Source organism: Sorex araneus, chromosome 4, assembly GCF_027595985.1.
Source record: "Sorex araneus isolate mSorAra2 chromosome 4, mSorAra2.pri, whole genome shotgun sequence".
NCBI lineage: Eukaryota > Metazoa > Chordata > Mammalia > Eulipotyphla > Soricidae > Sorex > Sorex araneus.
This window is the reverse complement of record NC_073305.1, coordinates 70,666,252-70,689,988: the sequence shown is the minus strand read 5'-3', so window position 1 is coordinate 70,689,988 and position 23,737 is coordinate 70,666,252.

Below are 23,737 nucleotides of genomic sequence, written 5' to 3'. Positions count from 1 at the left end.
CCATCACTGGCCCTCTCCCCTACCCACGGTGCTCCCCCTTTGCACAGACGCATGTGGCTTCTGGGGGCAGACACCAAGACTCCACGTTTGCTGGGGCCATGGGGTGACTCAAGACAGAATGCTCGGAGAATGCCCCACTCCTCCTCCCCCAACGCCAACAGATAAAGTAGGTGACAAATAGCTCAGTTTCATGATTCTCGGGAGGGAACCAGCGTAGGCCCCTGCATTCCCGAGGGTCTGCTGCTCCTGGGAGAGTCCAGCCTGGTTACAGAGAGGCTGACCGCATCCCACTTTCCCTGGGTGTCTCACCCCATCCCTGTCCCATGCCGACTCAGCCCTCCAGCGTAAGGAGTGGAGCTTTCTTTCTGGATTTTCTTCTGTCTTTAGATTTCTTTTTCAATTGAATCACCATGAGATACACAGTGGTTCATGATTGGGTTTTTCTTAAAGACAAACAAAATCTTATCCCATGTTGGCCCCCCAACCACCATGCTGCGGGGTCAGCTCAGCCACTTGCAGGAAGAGGCCCTGCCCTTCCCTCCCGCCTCCATGCTGGGCCTTTGTCTGCCTCTTCCTGGGCCCGAATCTGCTCCCTCGCTCCTCCCTGTGCCCAGACTGCCCCTGCGATAGCCGCCCCTTCTCGGGGCCAGGGAGGGGGCAGACGGCGGTTCCGTGGCCTGGGCAGGTGGGGAGCAAGGGAGGTTGACTTGAGAGAACAACATTCCCACCTCTCTGCTCTAGGTCACCAGGGCTTAGGGAAATGCCTGCCTCCATCAGGACAGTCCCAGCCTCAGCACAGGCGTTTTGTGTCCATTGCCTTTCCCTCTGTCTGTCCCACTGTTGTTCTGTTGCTCATCGATTTGCTCGAGCGGGCACCAGTAACGTCTCCATTGTGAGACTTGTTGTTACTGTTTTTGGCATATCAAATACACCATGGGTAGTTTGCCAGGCTCTGCCAAGCAGGCAGGATACTCTCGGTAGCTTGCCGGGCTCTCCTAGAGAAACGGAGTAATTGAACCTAAGTCAGGACAAACGCCCTACTGCTGTGCTATCGCTCCAGTCCACCTTTCCCTCACAGAAAATAATTTCAGGAGGAGGCAAAATAGTGAAGCACGTAGTTTGTTGTCATTGTAGTTTTTAACTGAAACGTATTGAGAAAAATCTGAGAAGGGAGAAAGAGGGGAAATGTGTTCAAGAGAGAATGCAGGCAGCAATGAAGCAGGAAGCAAGCGGGATACGTGTTCATGGCGAGCACGGGCTGAGGCCCAGGACAGCTCTCGGGAAGAGCCTTCAAGCAGTTTTTCCAAATAGACCTTTCTGGAGTTTTGCAAACATGAAAGATCCTCTGGGCAGTGTCACAAAAAGCCTTGTGCTATTGATGGTCTTTTCATAAGCCCAGGATTCTTCTCTCGCTTTTCCCTTTCTGGGTGGGCCTTGGAGTTCTGCATCTGGGTGGTGCATCTGCAACTCAGTTTCTCTTCTCCGAAGAGTTTAGGATTTGTAAGCGTCCAGGAAATGTGGTCTTCCTTCTGGCTACTTTGAGGACGGTAATCTCTTACATTTTTATTATTTTCTGAAAGTGCATCACCAACAGCACCATCCCTCACCCTATCTGCCCGCAGCAACTGGGAGGGAGCAGGCCTTGAACCAGCGTGTGTGTGGGGGGGGGGCATAGCCTTGGTCCTGGTAGCACTGGACCACTGTCGTCCTGTTGTTCATCGATTTGCTCCAGCGGGCACCAGTAACGTCTCATTGTGAGACTTGTTGTTACTGTTTTTGGCATACTGAATACGCCACGGGTAGCTTGCCAGGCTCTGCCGTGCAGGCGGGATACTCTCGGTAGCTTGCCGGGCTCTCCGAGAGGGGCGGAGGAATCCAACCAGGGTTGGCCTCATGCAAGGCAAACGCCCTCCCCGCTGTGCTGTCGTTGCAGTCCCGTCCTTGGGACCACCACGAGTAAGCAAGTACAGAAAGGCAGGCAGCTTGGGGACTGCCCACCGCCCCGAGGGCAGCTCTGGTTGCTGTTTCCATCCCTTCGGAGCAGCTTCTTCAGACTTACTGCAGGAAATGCCTGGAGGTTTTTACAAAGAGAGAAAAAACAAACAAACGAGGTCGGGTCCCCAGCACATGCCCGGTGCCCCCTCAACACCATTGGGCTGATAGCACTGAACTGGGTCAAGTATGGTCACTCGGGTTCCAGGCTCTCTGGCCCAACCCTCACCCCAGCACTGCCAGGAGATTCCAGTGTAGCAGCAAGTGGAAAGCCGGGCGAGGGCTAAGGCAGGTATTTCACCTCTGGCCCCACCTGAGTAGGAGACCCCAGCGGCTCCCGTTGTGATACACACACTGCCTTAGGAATCTACTCCAAGAGAACGAATGAACCAATGAGTGAGTGGATGAAGTAAGAAACGAGTGAGAAAATGAATGAATAAAAAGCCATCCCCTCCCACACTTCTGGGAACCGCAGGCCCCCGGAAATGACTGTTTCTGGAGGTGCTAAATTATAAGGCAGGTGATGGGCCTCTTGCCTCTCTTTCGGAACCAGCCACAGGCCTGGAGAAGTAGAAAAGGGTGCCAAAGAGCACCCCCATTTGGAAACAATGTGGTGGGGAGGAGGCCTCTCCTGCCTTGATTCTGGGGTGGCCATGAAGTTGGCTCCAAGCCAGGCCCACGGTCCAGGAGTGGGGTGACTGAACTCGAAGGTTGAATCAGTCGTTCAATGCAACTGTGTGCCAGACAGGTCTGAAAATCCCCTCCCAGCCCTCCTGGCAAGAATGAAAATATATGGTTTAATAAAAACGGCTGATTCAATTTCAAACAAGCGGCTCCTACTCACTTCCAAGTGGCTGCTGTGAAATATCCAGGCTCTGAGGTAGAAAAAAAGGGGGGAAAAAGAATAAAAACAAACAAACAAAAAAACCAAACCCACCCAATGAAAAAAACCCCTTTAGGGGGACTCATGGGTCTGTGGCAAAGCCTGTTTCAGACTGTTTCAAAAATGAAGCCTAAGCAAGGGCTTGGATTGCTTTATTCTTTGTCTTCTGCACCGCACAGACTCATGAGCAGCCCTCTGATACCAGATGTGGGGACCTAGCGGGGGCTTCAGGAGACGGGGCAGGGCTCAGGAATATACTAGAAACTGGCAGCAGCCCCTCTAGCTCTGTAGGGCTTCGTCCAGAAGGCCCAGGTGGAGTAGGGTTGCCCCTAACCCAGAGCCAGTGCCCTGGTTACCGGAATTGAAGAGGTCAGGGGCTAATTGAGAGATCAGAGACCCTGGGTCAAGGGAAAGTCAAACAAACCCCAGGGCTGTGGCCTTGCTCTGGAATCTGCTCTGCCCAGCCCTCGAGGGCAGACCTGGAATGTCCCATATGCACCCTGGCCTTTCTCTTCCCATGAAAATTGATTGCCTCCCCGCCTGCCCCACTCCCCCTTCTTTCTTTAATCAAGTTAGGGGAATTTCATGGAGAGGAAAAGGATTAGCTGGGCATTTGGATTGTGCTGGAGACTCCGGCTCTGGCCTCAGCTTACTGGGAGGAAACCATACTGATTAGAAGCCTCCCCCATCCCCCCCTTTCTCTATCTGTAAATGACAAAAACCCAAGAGAGGAGGGAAGGAAAATGGGGTCTGAGGGCCAAAGGCATAGTACAGAGGTGAGGGCACTTGCCTTGCACACCGCCAAACCCGGCTCGACCCTCTGAGTCCTCTCAGGAATAGGAACTTCTCTGCGGCTCTGTGTGTGTGTGTGTGTGTGTGTGTGTGTGTGTGTGTGTGTGTGTGTGTGTGTGTGTGTGTGTGTGTAGGAGCTTGCAGGGAAGGGATGTTTCACCGTCAGAAGGACTCAGTATGTCTTAGCCTTGACAATGGTGTGACCAGCTCCTCTGAGCCTCATGCCCCCTCTGTAAGATGGAGCAGTGGACCCCACACCCTTAGCTTCAGCATACCCCAGTATCTGTGGCTCTTCACCAGAGGGTCTGAGACCCACTTTCACTGTCGTTGCAGGAGCCATACACACCTGGGGATGAAGAGGACCCTTCCCTCCCCACTCACCAGTCTCCGCCCATGTCTGATGCAGGCTGTTGAGTGAGTGCCCAACTGTCCTGCCTTGGACGGTGATTCTCAAAGGGTTGCATTCTAGCTGTTTCTCATTGTTTCCCTGTGGATTTGGCTGCAGTATCCTGCAGGAGTAAACTTCAAGGAAGCCTGCCTTTCACCGACCGGTTTTCCCACTCCCTAGCCCTGTCGCCTCCAATTCCCAGGGAAACAAGCCCTGCACTGGATGTGTGGGCATCTCCAGGTGGAATTCCACAAAGTGAATGGGCCGTTGAGGCCACCTTCGTGAGTGTGGTCCATTGTGGATGGAAACAGCTTTTAAGTGGGGCATGTCAGGCCCTCACTTAGCTCCTTCGAGAGCTGGGACTTTGTAGTGTCTAACAGAGAAAACTAGGTCCTCAAATCACATCATTTTGTTGTTTCATCTATAAAAGAGTCTAAAAAAGTCTTTGGACTCTTTTTTTCTCATCAAAACTGCCATGGAAGAGATGGAGTGTATTGACCTGACGTGATGAGGGCCAGAGTACTCACTTCCTTGTCTTGGGGACATTTGTGAGAGAACAAGGCCCACAGAGAATGACAGGAAGCAGATTTGCATTACGTTGGGGTTCCTGTAACAGTGCAGGCAGAGGGAGTTCTTAGCCCGCACGCCTCTTATGAACAAGACTCTCCAAATGTGCTAGGAAGAAATTGTGGTTTGAGATCAGAAGAAAGAGGCAGAGGGCCAAGGACGAGCTAGAGAAGGGGGTGAAGAGAGTGGGCTGGGAAGACGGCACGGTGGAGGTGAGAATGGAGTGGAGAGCACTGTTCCTGGAGGCTTGTGGAAACCTCCTAAGCGCTCTTATACTGGACACTGTGTCTTAGACTAGCCAGTAGGAGGGAAAATTCCTGAAAAATGCTCATGTTTCTAGCTAGAAGCTAAGGCTAGTAAGAGCACTGGGCCCATACCTGCCCCTCAGTTTTGAATCCATCCTCTCAGGAAGAAATGAGCCCAGGAATGTCTGACTGAACAGAGAACAAAGGTCTGGCCATAAACTGGAGAGCAGGAGGTCGTGCGTGGAGCTGGGGAAGGTCCTGGCAAGGAGCAGCAGGGCTGGACGGGACCGGAAGCAGTGTCCACAGGAAGGGGGTAGGAGGCTCGGGGGAGGCTGGGGGAGGCGGGTGCTGGTTTAGGAGGTGGCACTGTGTTCTCTCTTTGGGAGCCACCAAAGGCTTAGGGGAGACATCCCCCCTCGCCCCCAGGAACAGTGTTTTCAGGGAGATTCTTCTGGTATTTTTCTTTTTTTTCTTCTTATTTTTGCTTTTTGGGTCACACCCAGCGATGCTCAAGGGTTACTCCTGGCTCTGCACTCAGGAATCACTCCTGGCGGTGCTCAGGGGACCATATGGGATGCTGGGAATCGAACCCGGGTCGGCCGCGTGCAAGGCAAACGCCCTACCCTCTGTGCTATTGCTCCAGCCCCGATTTCTTACTTTTTTTATTCCCCCAAAGTACTTTACCAGGGGCCCTGTAACTACCTGCCTACACTTTCATTTGTGTTTCTCAAACTGAGGGTACTGGAAAGAGTGGAAGGCCACAGCTGAGACCTGCAGGAGGCCCGGGGAAGAAGCAATGAGAGGCAGGCTTAGGGGGTGGGTGCACACAGAAGGCTGGTTCCCTGAGCACCCCTCCCCACCATGCTCAGAGTGACCTCTGACCGTACACACTGCTTCCCCCAAACCCTCACCGCCCTCCAGGGCCAGTCCCCCTCTCATGGATCATCGGTGTGGACACCACGCATCAGGCTCGCTTGAGGCTTCTGTATGAGTGTTCCAGGCTCCAGAGGGGCTGGCCGCGGCCTTTGCTGAGGCACCCCCCATCTCCCCAGAATCTCCCTGCTTAGTCCTGTCTCCTTCTGCTGCCTCCCAGGATGGCAGCTGTTCGGGGTGTCCCCAGCCGTCTGAGCCTAGGCCACGTGAGACAGGAAGGGACAGGGCTGGAGAGCAGAGTCCCACAGGCCCGGACAGAGGGAGGCCCAGAAAGGCTGCCTGCTGCCAGCGGGCAAGCGAACAAGATCTGAGCAAGGCCGCTGGATTCAGCACCAAGGAAGCTGCCAAGGAGACACAACACTCCCCGCCCCCCACCGTGAAGACCCCAAGGACGGCCCCATGCAGTTAACTGCAGGTACGCAGGGAAAGTGGGCCAGGAGGAGGAAGAGGGCTTGCTGAGCCTCTTTCTGGAGTGGTTTGCATTCCATTCAATCAAGGGTTTTCCATGAGAAAACCCATCAGCCATAAGCTCATAAGACTAAATGTGAGATGGAAAAGCATGATTTGTTTTTACAGGATGCAGAATGCAGGTCTCAGGAACGGCCGAAAAAGCCTGTGCAATCCCTTTTCAGGCATTTTGAAAAATGAATTTTGTGTGGGTCCTGCCAGCCCCCCACCCCAAGTTTACTCTTCCAGCTGGCGCCTTCTTTGGGATCAGAGTCCCATACCTCTCCTGGCACTCCTTTGACACTCTTTCAATCACTCAACAAATGTCTATTGGCCAACCACAGTGTATTAAGTTAAAGCAGCGCACTGGTCTCTACGCCCCACCCCCACACCCCTAACACGCCACCCACACATCTATACTCTGGAGCTGGGACAAAGAAGACCTGGGGAGATCCAGATTGCCTGTCCTGACTGGTTCTCCTGATGTCCTTCCAGGACACTTCTGGTTCCCTCAATCTCTGGGTCCCCGAGTCCTGCCAGTTCTCCTGAAAATGTTTACGTAAAGGGCTGCTCCTATTAGCTTCTATCTGGGTTTGAAACTGAATCCAGGAGTGGGAGAGATAGGGCAGGGGATAAGATGCTTGCCTAGCTTGCAACTTACCCCAGTTTGGACCCCTAGCATTGCTTATGTTCCCGAGAGTACCACCAGGTGTGATCCCTGAGCACAGAGCCAGGAGTCAGCCCTGAGCACAGAGCCAGGAGTCAGCCCAGAGCACTTACATGAGGCCCACTTCACCCAAATCTAAAGTTGAGTTAAAGCCCTCACTGACCACTGATAGGAATGCAGTGGTGCAAAACAGCTTGGCACTCCCCTAAAAATGTACTTACAGGCACTTTCTGTATGAACATGTGTGCACAGCCAAAGCCCCAGCACGAGTGCTCATAGCAGCTGCGTCTCTAGGAGCCTAGCTGGACACTGTCCAAGAAGCCATTCCCCGGGGATTACATAACCCAGTGTGGTGTGTTCAAACCACAGAATCCCATTAAAAGGACTGATTATTTTTGTTTGTTTGGGGGCCACTCCCAGCAGGACTCAGAGATCACTGCTTACTTCTTACTCAGCACCTACTTCTGGCTATACTCAGGGATCACTCCTGGTAGGGTGCTTGGGTGCCAGGAATCAAAAACCTGTACTTGATACCAGGGATCTGACCCCCATCAGTCACATGCAGAGAAAGTGCCTTATCTCCTGTACTCAGGCCTCCCCCCGCCATGTTAATGAAGTGAATTTTTTTTTATTTTGCTTTTTGGGTCACACCCATCAATGCACAGGGGTTACTCCTGGCTCTGAACTCAGGAATTACTCCTGGCGGTGCTCAGGGGACCATATGGGATGCTGGGAATCGAACCCGGATCGGCCGCATGCAAAGCAAACACCCTACCCGCTGTGCTATTGCTCCAGCCCCATGAAGTGAATATTTTAACGTAGGGAATATGCAGGAGAGAGAGAGGACAAGGAGAGAGAACACGAGCTTCTCCAGACGGGAGAGAACTGAGGATAAAGGTAAAAGAAAGAAATTACACCTCTCAACTGAGATGTGAGAGAACTCAGAATGGGGATGCACCCCAATGTGTATTTTTTTTTAAAGAGGAAAAAAAGTATATGGCTTTATTAGTCAAATTCTAAACTGGGCCCATTTGTACCTGTAACCCTCAGACGTTTAGAAGAATTCATTTACTCCTTTCAAAGTAAATGTGCATTTTCATTGCTTTAAATAAATGTGTGACATTCATTGTATTGACAGACTGTGATTTATTCAACTTTTTTTTATTAACCTTCTTGTTGGATGTTTAGGTGATTTCCAATGTTTTACTGTTACACATCAGAGCAGACAAATTGGTCAGGAGCAATTTGGCCAAAAGCAAATTGATTAAGCTGTCAGTGTGGTGGGGATGTTGAATTTGTTGATAATGAAAAGTTTTCGTCACTGTGTTTATTCTGTGTGCCAAGGGAAAATCTTGCCTGGAATGATTTTGCAACTTTTTATTCAGCTATCAATAGTGTCATTTATTTATTTTCTAATGTAAAGAATTATGTTTTTGCTTCTTATACTCCTCCTTTCAAATGTCTCTATATTTCCATTCAGGGATGCTCTATTCAGTTGATTAAGAAGAAAAAGCCTGGGGCCGAAGCCATAGTCCAAAAAGTAAGGTGTTTGCCTTGCATGCGGCCAACCCACTTGATCTCCAGCATCCCAGATGGTCTCCCAAGCACTGCCAAACGTACTTCCTGAGTGCAGATCCAATAGGAACCTTTGAGCACTGCCTGGTGTGTCTTCCCCTCCCCCCTCCACCACCACCACCACCACCACACACACACACACACACACACACACACACACACACACACAGAGAGAGAAAAGGAAAAAGAAAAAGGAAAACTGCCTGAGCAATCATCACGTCCCGACTGGAAACAGCCTCAGTTGGGCTTGCTTCATGCCTCTTTTGGGCATGCTTGCGATCTATGACAAGCACAGCACTCTTTGAAAAGTAATCTTCAATCTGAGAAATAAAAGCTTGCGGAAAAACAAGTTTAAATAAACAGAAGAAGGATGAGTTTCTAAAAATAAAACTGATTTTTAAGTGAAAACAAGGTTCCTAATTTGTTGTTGTTGTTGTTAAGTTTTTGGGTCACATCTGGCTTTGCACTCAGGACTTACTCCCTGCAGTGCTCAAGGGCCCCTATGGGATCAAATACAGGTTGGATACACTCAAGGCAAGTGCCTTGCCCCATGTACTATCTCTCCAGTCCCTGAAGTCCCTAATTTCAATGTTTTTTTTAAAAATCATTATTATTATGGGGCTGGAGCGATAGCATAGTGGGTAGGCATTTGCCTTGCACGAGGCTGACCCAGGTTCGATTCCCAGCATCCCGTATGGTTCCCTGAGTACCGCCAGGAATAATTCCTGAGTACATGAGCCAGGAGTAACCCCTGTGCATCTCCGGGTGTGACCCAAAAAGAAAAAATAAATCATTATTATTTTATATTCATTATTGCTTTGCTTTGGGGCTTATAGCCAGAGGTGCTCAGGACCCCTGCATACAAAGTGGTCACGGGGATGCAATCTCTTCCACCTCCTTATTCTGCCTTTTCCCCATCCCCTTGTTGCTGCTGCTGTTTCCAGCACCCACGCGCATGTCTACGGTGCCTGCCTACCCCAGTGTAGCCCAGAGACCCCACACTCCAATATAGCAGAGCTGCGGTGGGCAGTGGCTACATGCAGGCAGCCCTGAATCAAAGTCATGACCTCACAGTTGCAACAGAGGGGCTTTCAGCCACTGAGACCATCCAGGGGGACAATTTTCCTGCACAGATGTCCGGGGATCTGGTGTGACCCTCACAGCCTGGCCCTGTGCACCTACCAGGCCCTGTCCACCTACCAACTTTGGGTAACTGACAGAAGAGAAACATTGAACAAGGTCATCCTGCACCCACAGAGTAAGAAAGACCCCAGGGTTGGTGCAACTCACAAAACACCTGCCATTGATTTCCTTCCTCGGCATGCACAGAGCCTGTGGCTCATGGAGAGGACTCTGCCTTCCACCTGGGTAAGGTTCATGGAGGGGTTCCTGCCAGAATTGCTTTTGCAATGCTTTTTTTTTTTTTTTTTTTGCTTTTTCGGTCACACCAGCAATGCTTAAGAGTTACACTTGGCTCTGCACTCAGGAATTACTCCTGGTGGTGCTTGGGGGACCATATGGGATGCCAGGGATTGAACCTAGGTGGGCCGTGTGCAAGGCAAACGCCCTACCTGCTGTGCTATCACTTCGGCCCGCTTCTGCATGCTGACAGCCCTCCTCTAGACTGAGCCTGCTTCCTCAGCTCCCAAACATGCCTGATAAAAAACCAGATTTCGTTTCACCTTGTTCTTTACCACTCATTAGAGCCCGCTCCTTCTTGCAATAAGCCAACCCCAACCTGTATGAAGGAAGTGAGTCCTGGTGGACTTCAAGAACTTGTGCAAGATATTTTTATTTGTTTTGGGCCCACACCCAGCCGAGCCCAGGACTTACTCCCAGCTCTGCACTCAGGAATCACTCCTGGTGGGGCTCAGGGAATCCCTTGGCTGTGTGCAAGGCTAGTTCCCTACCCACTGGACTATTTCTTTGGCTCCAAAATTTGTTTTTTATGTAGAAGTATTGCTATTTATCCAGCCACTGATTAAGCTGAATGAAGCAGGCATGAACTCCACATTACTTATTTTTTAATTTTTAAAAAATTCTTTAATTTTTCATAAAGCTGTTCACAATAATTGTTTACATTCACTATTTCAACATCAATCCCACCACCATTGCAGCTTCCCACCACCACTACTTTGAATTTTTCTACCACCATCCCAGCTGCCCCTTAAGTAGATGCTAAATAATTTATTTTGTATTGCTTGCCATGAATGGTATAAGGTGTCACATGGCTGCGAAAGTGGCCAAGTGCTCCTGGAACTCTAAAATTTTTAAATATTTGGGGACTGGAGGCAAATCTGTGACATGCTGCTCTCTGATATTCATTTGTGAGTCTCTAAATCATGGCTGTAAATATGCTCAAATGGAACCCAGAGGCAGTTCTTGGGTATGACTGCCAAGAAACCGGAAGGGCTGGGTGATGGTGCTGAAGGTTGCCCATCTGGACTCCGTGAAACCTGGAGTTTTCAGTTACTGGTCCCGCCCACCTGGGTTTTTCAGCAGATTCATTTTCATGCGTGGGGGGCTCGGGCCGAGCCTGTGAAGGTCAGCCATGAGCATGGTGGTGATTGGGTTCTGGAGGTTTGTGGCGGGGGGGGGGTCATTTGGGGCAGGCACCTGCCCCCCTCTGAGGTGCCCCTGTGAAATCAGCCTGGCGTGGGAAGGGGAGACATCTCTGCAGTGTGCTGCTCGCCTCGAGATTCATCTGTGAGTCTCTGATTCATGGCCGTTAATGAGCTTAAATGGCCTGCTTTTGATCGCTTTTGAGATTTATTTATGGGTCTCTGAAGCAAGGCTGATAAATGAGTTTGCATAGCTGAGCTGGAGGTGGTTTGTGGGTGTGACTCACACATACCTAGCTTTTGACTAATTTCTCTGGAAACTTGGTCCCAAGTTATTGGGCTCTTGGGGCTGGAGCAAAAGCACAGTGGGTAGGGCGTTTGCCTTGCACGCGGCCGACCCGGGTTTGATTCCCAGCATCGCATATGGTCCCCTGAACACTGCCAGGGGTAATTCCTGAGTGCAGAGCCAGGAGTAACCTCTGTGCATCGCCGGGTGTGACCCCCCCAAAAAAAAATCCAAGTTGTTGGGGTCTGGCCAGAGGCACAGTGGCAATTTTGGGGTATTAGGAAGCCTGAAGGCACCATCAGGCTGCTGATGCACTCGCCCTACAGGTACAGGTTGACCTGCTGGCAGCACCATATCCCCTGTTCCAGAGAGAAGGGGCGTGATATGACTTTCTAAATTATCACTGTTAACACACATGCTTTTTGCCCCAACATAAGTAGTATCATTTTGTCTTTAAAATGATACTAAAATGAGACTGAAACCAGAGAGATAGGATGCTGCCTTGCCTGCAACTGACCCAGGTTCAATTTCTGGCACCTAAAAACAAATAAACCTACCCAAAAAAATAAAGATAGAACTAATTTGATTCTTTCATACCCTGATTTTTTTTCCAACTCAGATCATGAGAATCGTAGTTAAGATTTGACTCAGTTCTATTATGAAATCTGGGAATTCAGTTAAAAACTAGTCTAGATGTGGCAGAGGTGTTTTGAGCCCTGATCACATATTGAAAGAGTAATTCACTTTATTTGAACTAAAGGAGAATGCCCTTAAGAATTGGTGTCCTAGGGCTGGAGCAATAGTCCAGAGGGTAAAGTGTTTGACCTGCATGTGACCTACCAGAGTTTGATTCCCAGAACCAATATGGTACCCTGAGCTCCACTCAGTGATTCCTAAGAGCCAGCAAGGAATAAGCCGTGAGTATTGCCAGTGTGTTTCCCAAGCAAACAAAACCCAAAGAATTGGCATCCTTAGACAATCAGTTGAGAACCTTAAGAGCCAAAACTGAAGTTTTCTGAAGAATGAAAGTTCCCTCAAGACTGTGACATAAAAATCTTGCCTTGGTTTCCAGCTCATCATACAAACTCCAGACTTGGTAATTGTGTGTGGGGTGTGTGTGTGTGTGTGTCTGTCTGTCTGTCTGTCTTGTTCTCTCCCTATTTCTCTCTTTCTCTGTGTATCTCCCTCCGTGTCCCTATCTCCTTCTTGCTTCTTCTCTGTTCCCTCTCTCTGTCACCCTCTCATTCCCTTCTTCACCTCTTCTGTCTCTTCGGGATCAGAAGTTTCCAAACTTATTTGGCCCAGTGCCTTCGATTTAAAATTCCTCAGTGCCCTCTAAGTGATCTAACAGAAAACGTCCTGCAAATGTGTGAGATGGCTGTCCCCCCTTTCGGAAGGCTGCTCTTGAGAGATGGGATAGTTTGCACCTGCTGCTGTGGGCTTGGTCCGAGCGTGCTGCCCTGACAGTGTCCATCCATAGGTGAAGAGTTAAGCCTGCTGCAGACCTGCTGACCTTCTGATGTACACGAAGGGGTTTCTCTCCACCATGGCTCTGCCATGTGACCATTTTATCTCTGCATGAGGTAAATTGACCTCATGTGTGTTAAGGCTTGTTTTCTGCCTCTCACTGTTAGCCTTGAAGCATGCTTTACATGACTGGAAGAACATTAGATTTTTTTTTTCCTTTGGTGTGGGGGCCACACCTGGTGGTGCTCAAAGGTTATTCCTGGCTCTGCACTCAAGGTCACTCCTGGAAGTATTCAGGGAACCATATGAGATGCTGGGGATTGAACCTGGGTTGACTATGTGCAAGGCAAGCGATTTATCTAATATGCTATCTCTCTGGCCCCTAGAATTAGAAATTTTATTTTATTATTTATTTATTTATTTATACTTTTTGGGTCACACCCAGTGATGCTCAGGGGTTGCTCTTGGCTCTGTACTCAGGAATTACTCCTGGTGGTGCTTGGGGGACCATATGGGATGCCAGGGATCAAACTCAGGTTGGCCGTGTGCAAAGCAAACGCCCTACCCGCTCTACTATCTTTCTGACCCCTAGAATTAGAAATTTTAAAAGAGAGGGAAAAACCTCCAACATCCCTGCAGAGTTTTTAGTACGCTGAGTCTAAAACTGCAAGGTCACTAGATTGCCCATACCCTGGGTCCAAGTAGATCTTTGATAGTGACTTGCTTTCCAAATAAATAGTCACCAAGACCAAACCCCTATCAAAAGCCACATCATGTTTTCAACCAAATCAAATGAGGTCACAGTAAACAAGGCCGAGAGAGGACAGTTCTGTCATTAAATTGTTACACATGCTCTGAAAATATGTCCTTGAAATTAAATTTTCCAAAGCTGAGTTGCTGAGTCAAGCAAAAGGCACAACAAAAACTCTCTCCTCAGGGTCGATTCCAAACTGTGTGTTGATGAGACCACGTTCTGAAGCACCTGCCACCGGCCAGACCTCATTAGACCTGGGACATGGAGGCAAATGAGCTGCATCCTTGGCGTCTTGGGGCTGCGGCTAGGGCTCACATGCCTTTTTCCCTGGCGTAGAGAACTGGCGGGAGCCTGTGAATCTGTTACACTGATCAGAGTGAGGACTGCGCAGCAGGTGCAATGGGCTGGCTTTGAGAAACCATCCCCAGGCCTCAGGCAGTGACTTTGCTCATTGTGTATGTGGTCACCTTGTCTGGGTTGGCGTAGCTGGCACCCGTGGTCACAGGGGGCTCCGTCTCCCCCAGTGCCTGGCATGAAGCAGACTTCTTGGTCTGGAGGGGCTCCCAGGGGTAGGCGCCTCTGCTCCCCGGGGCTTCTTGGCCTTGGACTCTGGTTTCCAAAGAGAGAAAACTAGGGCAAGTAGCCGAGGAAGGAGCACTGGTTAAGCTTCCACTTCTCTTATCCCGTCGAGCAGACCAACTACAGTTGAATGCAGCGGGAGAGTGTGGTGGCATTTCTCCAGGTAAAACGAGGGCTCCTGCTTCCAAGCTTGACGTCAGGGTCCATTCACCTTCCTGCCTAACTTAGAACTTGGTTCACAGTTTCTGAAATTACACTCTGAGCCATGAATTTTTCCGCTCACATGTTTCTCTCTGCCTTTAAATACCTCAGCCAGTGTGTGAATGTGTGTGAGTGTGTGTGTGTGTGTGTATGTGTGTGTGTGTGTGTGTGTGTGTGTGTGTGTGTGTGATTCTGGAGACCACCATGAAGAAAACTGTCTGGGGAGACCAGCTATGGGCTTGCATGCATGTATCCTCTGCTTGGTCTTGACCTTTTCCTTAACAAGGATGAAGAATGATAATTTGCTGAGGAGGGTCCACAGTGACTCATCTCACCCCTCCACAAAAACAGGTTTTGTTGCTGTGGTCCCATGGAAAAGCCTATGGCCTCCCCAGCCTTCCCTTTTTTCACTTGCTCAGCACTTGGAAGATGATTTAATGTGAAATTCCTGAGCATCAATTTTACATTTGCCTCAGGATGGCAGAGTGAGAGACCACTTGGGGAACATAGGGAAGAAAGAAAAAAAGAAAGGAGGAAGGGAGAAATAGAAAGAGAAGGAAGGAAAAAAGGAAGAATGGAGAAAGAAGGAAAGAAAGAAAGAAAGAAAGAAAGAAAGAAAGAAAGAAAGAAAGAAAGAAAGAAAGAAAGAAAGAAAGAAAGAAAGAGAGAGAGAGAGAGAGAGGGAGGGAGGGAGGGAGGGAGGGAGGGAGGGAGGAAGGGAGGGAGGAAGGGAGGAAGAAGAAAAAGAGGATGGGAGGGAAGGAGGAAGAGGGATGGAGGGAAGAGGGGAGGAAGAGAAGAGGGGAGGGAGGGAGGGAGGAATGAAGGAAGAAAGGAAGGAAGGAAGACACTTGGCTCAGGGTTTCAAAGAACAGTTGCTGAAATAAGCTCTTTGCCACCCGCCAGCCTGAACATTGCCACTCTCTTGTGCACACATGTGGCTGGTGAGGGGGCTTGCTTGGAAATACTCTCGTTCTTCACTGGGAGAGGGCAGAAAGGCTAATTTGGGAAATAGTTCTCTAATGGAAGCCAGACTGGGGACAGTGAGGAAATGCATTTAAAAGTCCCATCTCCAGCATGGGTGGGGAAGATACATTTTGATGACAAGGTGATGTCTGGGGCAGTTAAGTGAACAGAGTGATCTTAACAGCAGCCACGTATTCTCCCTGTTACACCCAGAGTTCTGAAGTCTGGTCTAGGGGCTGGAGATGGTCCAGACCATTGGATTCTGAGCAAGGGTTTGGACAGCATCACACGGAAAAACATTCCTGGCCAATGCAGATTCAATGCAGGTTTAACTTGTCATCCTTCTGCTTCCTATTCACCCCTGCCACATTTCACGGCCACCAACACAGACATCACACACACACACACACACACACACACACACACACACACACAAACCCTGCACGCTGTACACATAGAGCCATATTTACTCTGATTTCTGTTCTCACTTCAGGAAGGATATTGAACTGTGCTTCTCAAAGTATTTCGGTTAAAGGGCCAGTTTTTCATATCTCTGATCCAGCACAGGCCAACATTTTGCATAAAATACCATACATTTACACATTAATAAAAAGATGTACATGGCCTAAGGAGAGAGCTCAAAGGGCTGGAACATAGACTCTGTATGCAAGAGACCCGGTACTCAGCACAAGATGGTCCCCTACCAACTGCCAGGGCTGGGGGTGCTGGTATGGCCCCCAGCCCCAACATATATACATATGCTTGTATATATAAATGACTGTATAAACCATGCATCCACATGGCACGCCAAACATTTTGGTTGTTAGATTGAGCAGGTATGAAAGTAGTCTGTTAAATCAATGTCAAGTTTTTGAAACGCCAATTCTTGGCTTCTAGAGTTCATTTGTTGCAAACTGGGATCCAGGCAGGGGCAGCGGGTTGCAGAGATGCAGAACTGACACCACAGCGAACAGGGTAAATGGCAACCTCCAACACCATCCCTCACTCACTTCTTCACCCATTTGTGTCACACACTCCCCAGTGATCAGATTCCTCTGCAGGAGCCTGGGCAGCTTCTCCAGGTAAAGACAGGGTCTGCCAGGGAGGCCGCAGCGGAGGTGGGCGTAAGGAGCAACTCTGTCTTCCAGGAGGAAGGGGGCAGGGCAGCGGAGGGCTGGTGCATAACCCGCCTAGGATGAGCAGGAAAACAGTAGCCAGTGAAAGAGGCGTGAGAGCAGGGTGCTGGGGAGATAGTATAGTGGGCTTGCCTTGCAGGCAGCAAACACTGATTTGATCCCCAGCATTCCGTATGGGTGCTTGAGCCAGGAGTAAGCCCTGAGCACCGCGGGTTATGCACCCCACCCCTGAAAAAAAAAAAGAAAAGAGGGGTCTGGTAGGAAAGTGAGAACAGACGGATGGGGAGGTGAGAGAAATCCTTTCAAGCACAGCCTGTCGGTGGCTCTGACTGGTCTGGGCCAATGAGCTTCATCCTTTTCATACCCCTGGCCTGACCCCTGTCCTGGGTGGAACAGGCAGTTGGCCGCGCTGTGTGCAAAGGTGGAGCAGGGCTGGCCAGCCAGGAGTGGGAGCACGGAGACACAGAGACTTGGAGGCTGGCCCAAGGAGTTGGGAGCTCATTCTGGACTACTCGGGAACCCAGAAGGCCACAATAGGGGACCCCTCCCCCAACACACACACCCCTCCCCCCCAGAAATGATGTGCATTTCTGAGGCTCCCAGATTCCTGGCTGGAGAGGCTGGATGAGGCTGCACTCACCGGGGTGAAGGCTTAGAGTTGCGTATAGAAGGGATGGAGGATTACCTTGAGGAGAGGGAGAGTGGGCATTAGCTGCCCAGCGCTGCCACAGTGAATGTGGGTCTGAGTCTTACTCAAAGCTATTTCTCCTGGGCCAGGGAGCTGGCACAAAGGGCTGGAGCCACCCTTGGCAGCCAGCAGCCCCGGGCTCACCCCCTGGCACCACACTGTCACCTGGCCCTGCAGCACCTCCAAACCAACCATCCCCAAAGAGAAAGCTACTGTCCTACCCATGACTGGCATCCCTTAGAAACCACCAGGCACCACCTCTCCCCTGTGGCTTTCCTCGGGTTTCTTATTAAAAGCAGCCAGTTCCCCCTTCATCCAAACAAAGGGAAAGCAATAAAGACTTGACTGAAAGAAAGGGGTCACTCCAATTTGCAAACATCAAAGCCGGGAACTCCTATCTCTTGGTTTCTGAGCAATAGCAGTAAGTGCCTTGAGCTGGGGTTTGATGTGGCAGCGAGTCCCGGCTGCCTTTGTTTTCTGACAAATGTTGGGCTGCTGTGACTGACAAGGGATGTTTGAGGCAGAAATCACAGGGATTCAGCACAGCCGTCCTTTCCCTGATTCTTTGCGTATAAAGAACTCAGCTGGTGTGTTGGAGGGAATGTGCCGCTGGTGTGCTGAGGGGAGCTTGATGCTCCAAGGAGGCAGCGTCTGGGAGTCCCAGAGAGCAGGACAGGGAAAACAAAACAGCAAAAAACGTGGGTGGAGGTGGGGGGATGGGACCTGCACGCCTCTCCTCCCTGGGGCAGGGGGCACTTACAGGGCACCCACAAGAGCCCGGAGAAAGTGTGAACCCTGCCTTCCCACGAGGTTTGGGGGAGCAAATTCCTGCAGGACTCATTTCACATTCAGCGGGTCTCCTGGGGCAGTGGAATAACTAACTGAGCAGGAGGGGAGGGGAAGAGTACCTCAAAGGAAACTTAAGTGTCTGCAGCTGCGTTTTAATGATGCCTCCACACCCAGAAACTGTAAGGACTGGGATTCAGATTTTTTGTTTGGTTTTGGGCCACACCTGGTGGTACTCAGGACATACTCCTGGCTCTGCACTCAGGGATTGCTTCTAGTGGGCTCCAGGGGAACCTAGTAGGTATCAGGGGGACCATACGAGGTGTCAGGGTTCAAACCTGGGTTAGCCACATGCAAGGCCAGTGCCTAACCCACTGTAATACCCATTGTACGCGGGCCCTTATGTAGGCTGTGTTTTTAGTCAATATTATAATCTCTTGTATCTCACTGTAGCACTGTTGTCCCGTTGTTCATCGATTTGCTCAAGCAGGCACCAGTAACGTCTCCATTGTGAGACTTGCTGTATCTCACTAGATATTTAAAATTTACTCTATTTTATAGTATATTATATTCAGGATACATGGTCTTCAATGGGAAATATTTATAAAACAATCACACTTTTCTCTTCCGTAACGGATCTGTTTATTTGTATCCATTTTTTAAAAAAATTGTTTTTGAGGCAAAAGCCCAGTGATACTCAGGGCTCTCTGAGTGATACTCTGACTCTGCGCTCAAAAGTCACTTCTGGTGGTACATGGAAGTCTGAGATCGAACCTGGATTAGTGCCGTACATGCTGTACTATCGCTCCAGTCCTTGGAACCACTTTTAATAATGATATGACATGAAAATATAGCATGCCATCAGAAGTCATTTCAAGGGAAAACTTTAATTTTTCATGGTGATAGGCTGTACCCGTGGCGTATTCAATATGCCAAAAACAGTAACAAGTCTCACAATGGAGATGTTACTGGTGCCTGCTCGAGCAAATCGATGGAACAACGGGATGACAGTGAGACAGTGACAGTGGTGTTAGGCTGTGTAACATACTGACAAAAAGAACACGGTATTCAGCCATGCTTAACTCTGATTTATGTTATGTAAAAACATTAATTAAAATATATAGAAATATATTTTGTCCTGGAACCACCTAAAAGTAGGTGGTTTACAGGTCATGTAGCCAGTTCTGAGTACCAAGGGCTGTCCCTGGATTTCCTGGCAGTGCTTTTTTTAGGTGGTTTGCAGACCATCATGAGACCTCACCTTTAGCAAAATATCTCCTAGGACAAAGGTTTTTCTCTTAGATAACTAGAAATCCTATAGATGGTCATATCCCAGACACCTGACCCAGACACAACAGCACCACCTCGTAAGCCTCCCGGCCTCCAGTTTCCCCACCAACGTCAATATCACTCTCTGTAGCTGTGGAACAACACCCCTTTAGCACACCACTGTCTCCCAACTGACTCAGTGAACAGCCATGGAATTTGGGGAGAATGAGCAAAACCAGCTACGTCTCCCTAAGATTACCAAGTAGGAAGTTTGCATCACGTGCTGCTGGCAGGGACCAGAGCGTAGGATTGTAGGAAGAGTGCTGTTCGATCCCTGGCATCCCATCTGGTCCCCCAGCACTGCCAGGAGTAATTCCTGGTGCAGAGCCAGGAGTAACCCCTGAGTACCTCTGGGTGTGACCCCCAAAACCAAACCAAAACAAACAGCAAGCAAACCCGCATGGCTGACAGACAGAGATCACCACCAAAGAGGTGTGTGGGCAGGGGCGCTGACACCTGGCTGAGGGTGCCTACCTGTGTCCCTAACTGTCACCTCCTTCATCCAGGAACCTTTTTCCGGAGAAGTTCTGCACCTGGAGGGCAAATCCCTCAACTGGGCTGAACCTAAGTGTAGCTCTGGGCCCAGATCCATATCGTAATGGCCCTTCTGTGACCAGAAAGTTGTTTTAATGGGAAGGAAAGCATAACCCAAAAAAAGCACTGCCAGGAAATCCAGGGACAGCCCTTGGTACTCAGAACTGGCAACATGACGTGCAGAGCCCAAGATAGGATTAAAATGTAGATTCTTTGTTCCAAAATGATTAAGAATTCCAGGGTCAGGGAAGGAGCTCAGAAGGCTGAAGCAGGCTTTGTTGCCGGAGGTCTGGTTCCACACCCAGCCCTGTACGGTCCCCTGAGCACTGGGAAGAGCAGCCCCCACGCCAGGCACTGAGTCCGAGCAGCTCCCCCCTCCAACTCTAGCCAAAAAATCAAACAAACAAAAAAAAATTACTGTGAACTTCAGATGTTGACGAGAGAGCATTAAACCCAGCAGGGCCCTGAGAGGCTTCTGTAAACGGGAAGATTTACACGGACAGCACGGCACGGGGAATATTGACAAAGGCATGAAGGTCATCTGGCATACCTGAAGAAATGCAGGGACTTCAGCAGCCCCCCTGCCCCCCATCCCGGCCAACAGTACTTCCAGCCTAGGATTCCCTCTGGGTAAGCGTATCGTGTCACAGTTCCTGGCTGGGGATAGGACTCAAGGGGCAGAACACATGCCGAGCATTTACCAGGCCCTGAGTTCTATCTTTTATATCCTCCCCAACCTCGGGGTGCAGCCTGGTGGCCACTGTGTGCTGCTCTCAGGGCCCGAGCATCGCACCTCCAGCTTCTATGGGGCGGAGCACTGCTGACACGATCCCTATAACAAGCAAATTAGTATCTGGGGCCGGAGATATAGTACAGCAGGTAGGGAATTTGCCTTGTGTTCAGCCGACCCGAGTTCCATCCCCAGCATGCCATATGGTCCTCCGAGCACTACCAGGAGTAATTTCTGAGTGCAGACCCCAAGCATGGCCAGCTGTGACCCAAAAAGCAAAAAAAAAAAAAAAAAAAAGCCCTCGGCTACAAAGGCAGCTGCGGTTGTCACATACACAAGATTGTCACATGCACATGTCACAAGGCAGCAAATGGCAGGTAGCCCCGAGAGATGCTGACACTCCTCCGATGGCTGAGTTCTCCCCCGTGTTCTGCAGCTTCCCTCCTGCCCTTCAGGCCGATGCATCCCAGGACGCGGCTCTGCTCCCCAGCCCCTCGCTGCCTGAGGATGGCATACCCGCGGGAGATGACGTCTGCCTGCCTTCCTCATCCCCGGGAGGCTCCGTGTGCCCATGGAAGGAGAGGCGGGACCAGCGCTGGCACGGCGTTTCTCTGTGACTCTCCCTGCCCGGGAGAGGCAGAGGAGCAGCGCTGGTGTCAGTCTGGGCCTGGAGCCAGGAGCCGGGGAACCGACAGTGGACCAGGGAGCTGACTGAGCATCTCGGCAGGGCCAGCGGCCAAGGGAGAGGGAGCCGGTTACCCCGGAGAGGTGGGGGCCCCAAGGCCCATTTTTATGCACCAGAGGATGACTGGCCAGAAAATGAAATCTTACTTGTCTCTTTCTCTGACCTCACTGTTTATACATGTGATTTTCTCTCATTCTGCTCCAGCTCCCTGCAGACCCGAAGGGCACCCGGAGTGCAGCAAGGAGGTAGGTAAGAGACTGCTGCTGCTGACAGGGTCTGTGCGCACCTGTGGGGCCGGCGGCCTGGTCCCCACTCCTCACCCTGCAAGGGTCTGCTTACGAGTCATCTTGGGTGAATGAGGCCCTTGCCTTGCGTGCGGCTAACCCAGTACCCCACATGGCCTCCCCAGCCTAGAGTAATGCCTGAGCACAGAGCCAGGAGTAAGCCCTGAGCACATGGGGGTGTGTCTCCCCAACAAACAACAATAACAATAATACAGCCCACCAGAAGTGCCCGCCCAGTCCCAGTCTGCAGCAAGCAAGACAAGCCGAGATGTCAACAGGAGTCTCGGGAAAAGTAAACATTGCCAGAGGGAGCAAGCGAGCGAGCGCTTGTCAACAGGAAACATTTTCCTCAGGACGTGCCCGACCCAGAAGCGGCATATGGAGTCCTGGTTTTGTTTCCTGGGGTGTAATAACAATAGCCGTTTTCTTGGCTCTAAGCCAGAAGGCAAGATGCCTGGGGAGCCGGAGAGCCTGCGGGGAGAGGGGGAAGGAAGCCAAGGAGGCCGAGTAGCAGCAACCCCACAGAGCCAGTCTTGCTGCCCGGGGGTGTTTTCTGAACACCAGTTCTTCAGAAAACTGAACTGCAAGAGCACAGTGCAAGGGAGCGCTGCCTGCACTGTCACGGCAGCTAGGGCTGGGAGGGGCAGGTGGCTAGCCACTGTGCTCAGGAACCCAGGGCCACACCAGGCTGACTTCTGTGGCCCTGTTGGGGGGCAGGGGAGCAGACGGAGAGCAAGCTGGGCTGAGACTTGAACAGGGGTGGGGGGCTCTGCAAGGCACAAGCGGCAGCACTTCCAGCTAGTCACAGGAGGCAGCCTAAGGGCACATCCGCAAACAATTGCATCAGGAAGAGGAGATCTTTCTCAACAACAGAATGCTGCTCCTCCGTGGTGAACCGGGATGAGACCAGTCAGGCAGACAGAGAGGATGACACTTTTTTTTCTTTTTGGGTCACACCCGGTGATGCACAGGGGTTACTCCTGGCTCTGCATTCAGGAATTGTCCCTGGCGGGGCTCAAGGGACCATATGGGATGCTGGGAATCGAACCTAGGTCGGCTGGGTCAGCTGCGTGCAAGGCAAACGCCCTCCCCCACTGTGCTATCGCTCCAGCCCCAAGAGGAAGACACTTTTGGGGATCAGATGGAGACAGACACGGAATGGTTTCACTCATGAGTGGTACACAGAGAAAATACACAGATGATTGCACTAAATTAAAAAATAAACAACTTTCAGACTATAAGATCACTTGTGGTTAACAAAAGTTGTATGCTGAAGGAGGGAATTGAACTTTTAATGAATTCTACAGATGTTCATTTTTAACGATGAGCATCTGAGACCTGCATGTTATAAACCAGTGCTACTTCTCTGATTTTAAAAAATTTCCTTCTGTATAAATAAATCACCCCTTCGTGAAAAAAATCCTTTTTAGAGCTGTAATCAGGACTTAAGATTGCTCTGAGCTGGAATTTTGCAGGAATGTATCAGGGTTCCCCACGGCAGGGAGAGAGCCAGTGAAGCGGTATCCGGAACAGGAGCTGAGGCTGCTGGGACCGGGAGAGAAGGCCCCCGGGACACGGCACCGACCAAGTTCCCAGCTAAAGAGTGAAGAGCTGCCCAAGCACCAGCGCCCCAGCGGGAGAACACTGCAACCTTCAGACGTGGAAGCAGGGTGACCATCTACGCCCCCACACTGTGGGCCTGCAAGCCCTCCAAAGACCAAAAGGAGAGATCCAGCAAGCCGCAAAAACTCACAGGTACATTGGTCTTCCAGCTGAAAATTCTTAGATGCCCTCAAGAGGGGGGTGGGCTGAGTCCCCTGCAGTCACACCTACACCCCGACAGCCGCCACCATGCCGACGGCCCCACGCCACTGCTTTGAGACTAATCTCTGCAGAGACACCAAATGGCCAGAAATTTGAGGTACACTAGTTTTCAGATTGAGAACTCAGGCCTTCTCAGAGTGGGGCAGGCAGGCAGCCTACCCACCCCACCCTACTTCCAGAAGCCCCAGCGGCCACACCCACATCCCACAACCGTCGACATGTGAACTTATGGCCCAATTATATACCTTTGAGTTCCTGGAACTGCATTTGCGGGCACATTGCCTCCAAATGTGTTACCTCTGAATCTGCAACACTGACATCCCAGTAGGAGCACGCCCAAATAGATGGGAAAATAACATGAAGCCAACTAAGCTCAATAAACAAAAAACAATAACACAGAAGGTTCAACTGGCAACAAACAGCTTAGTAAAGCCTCAG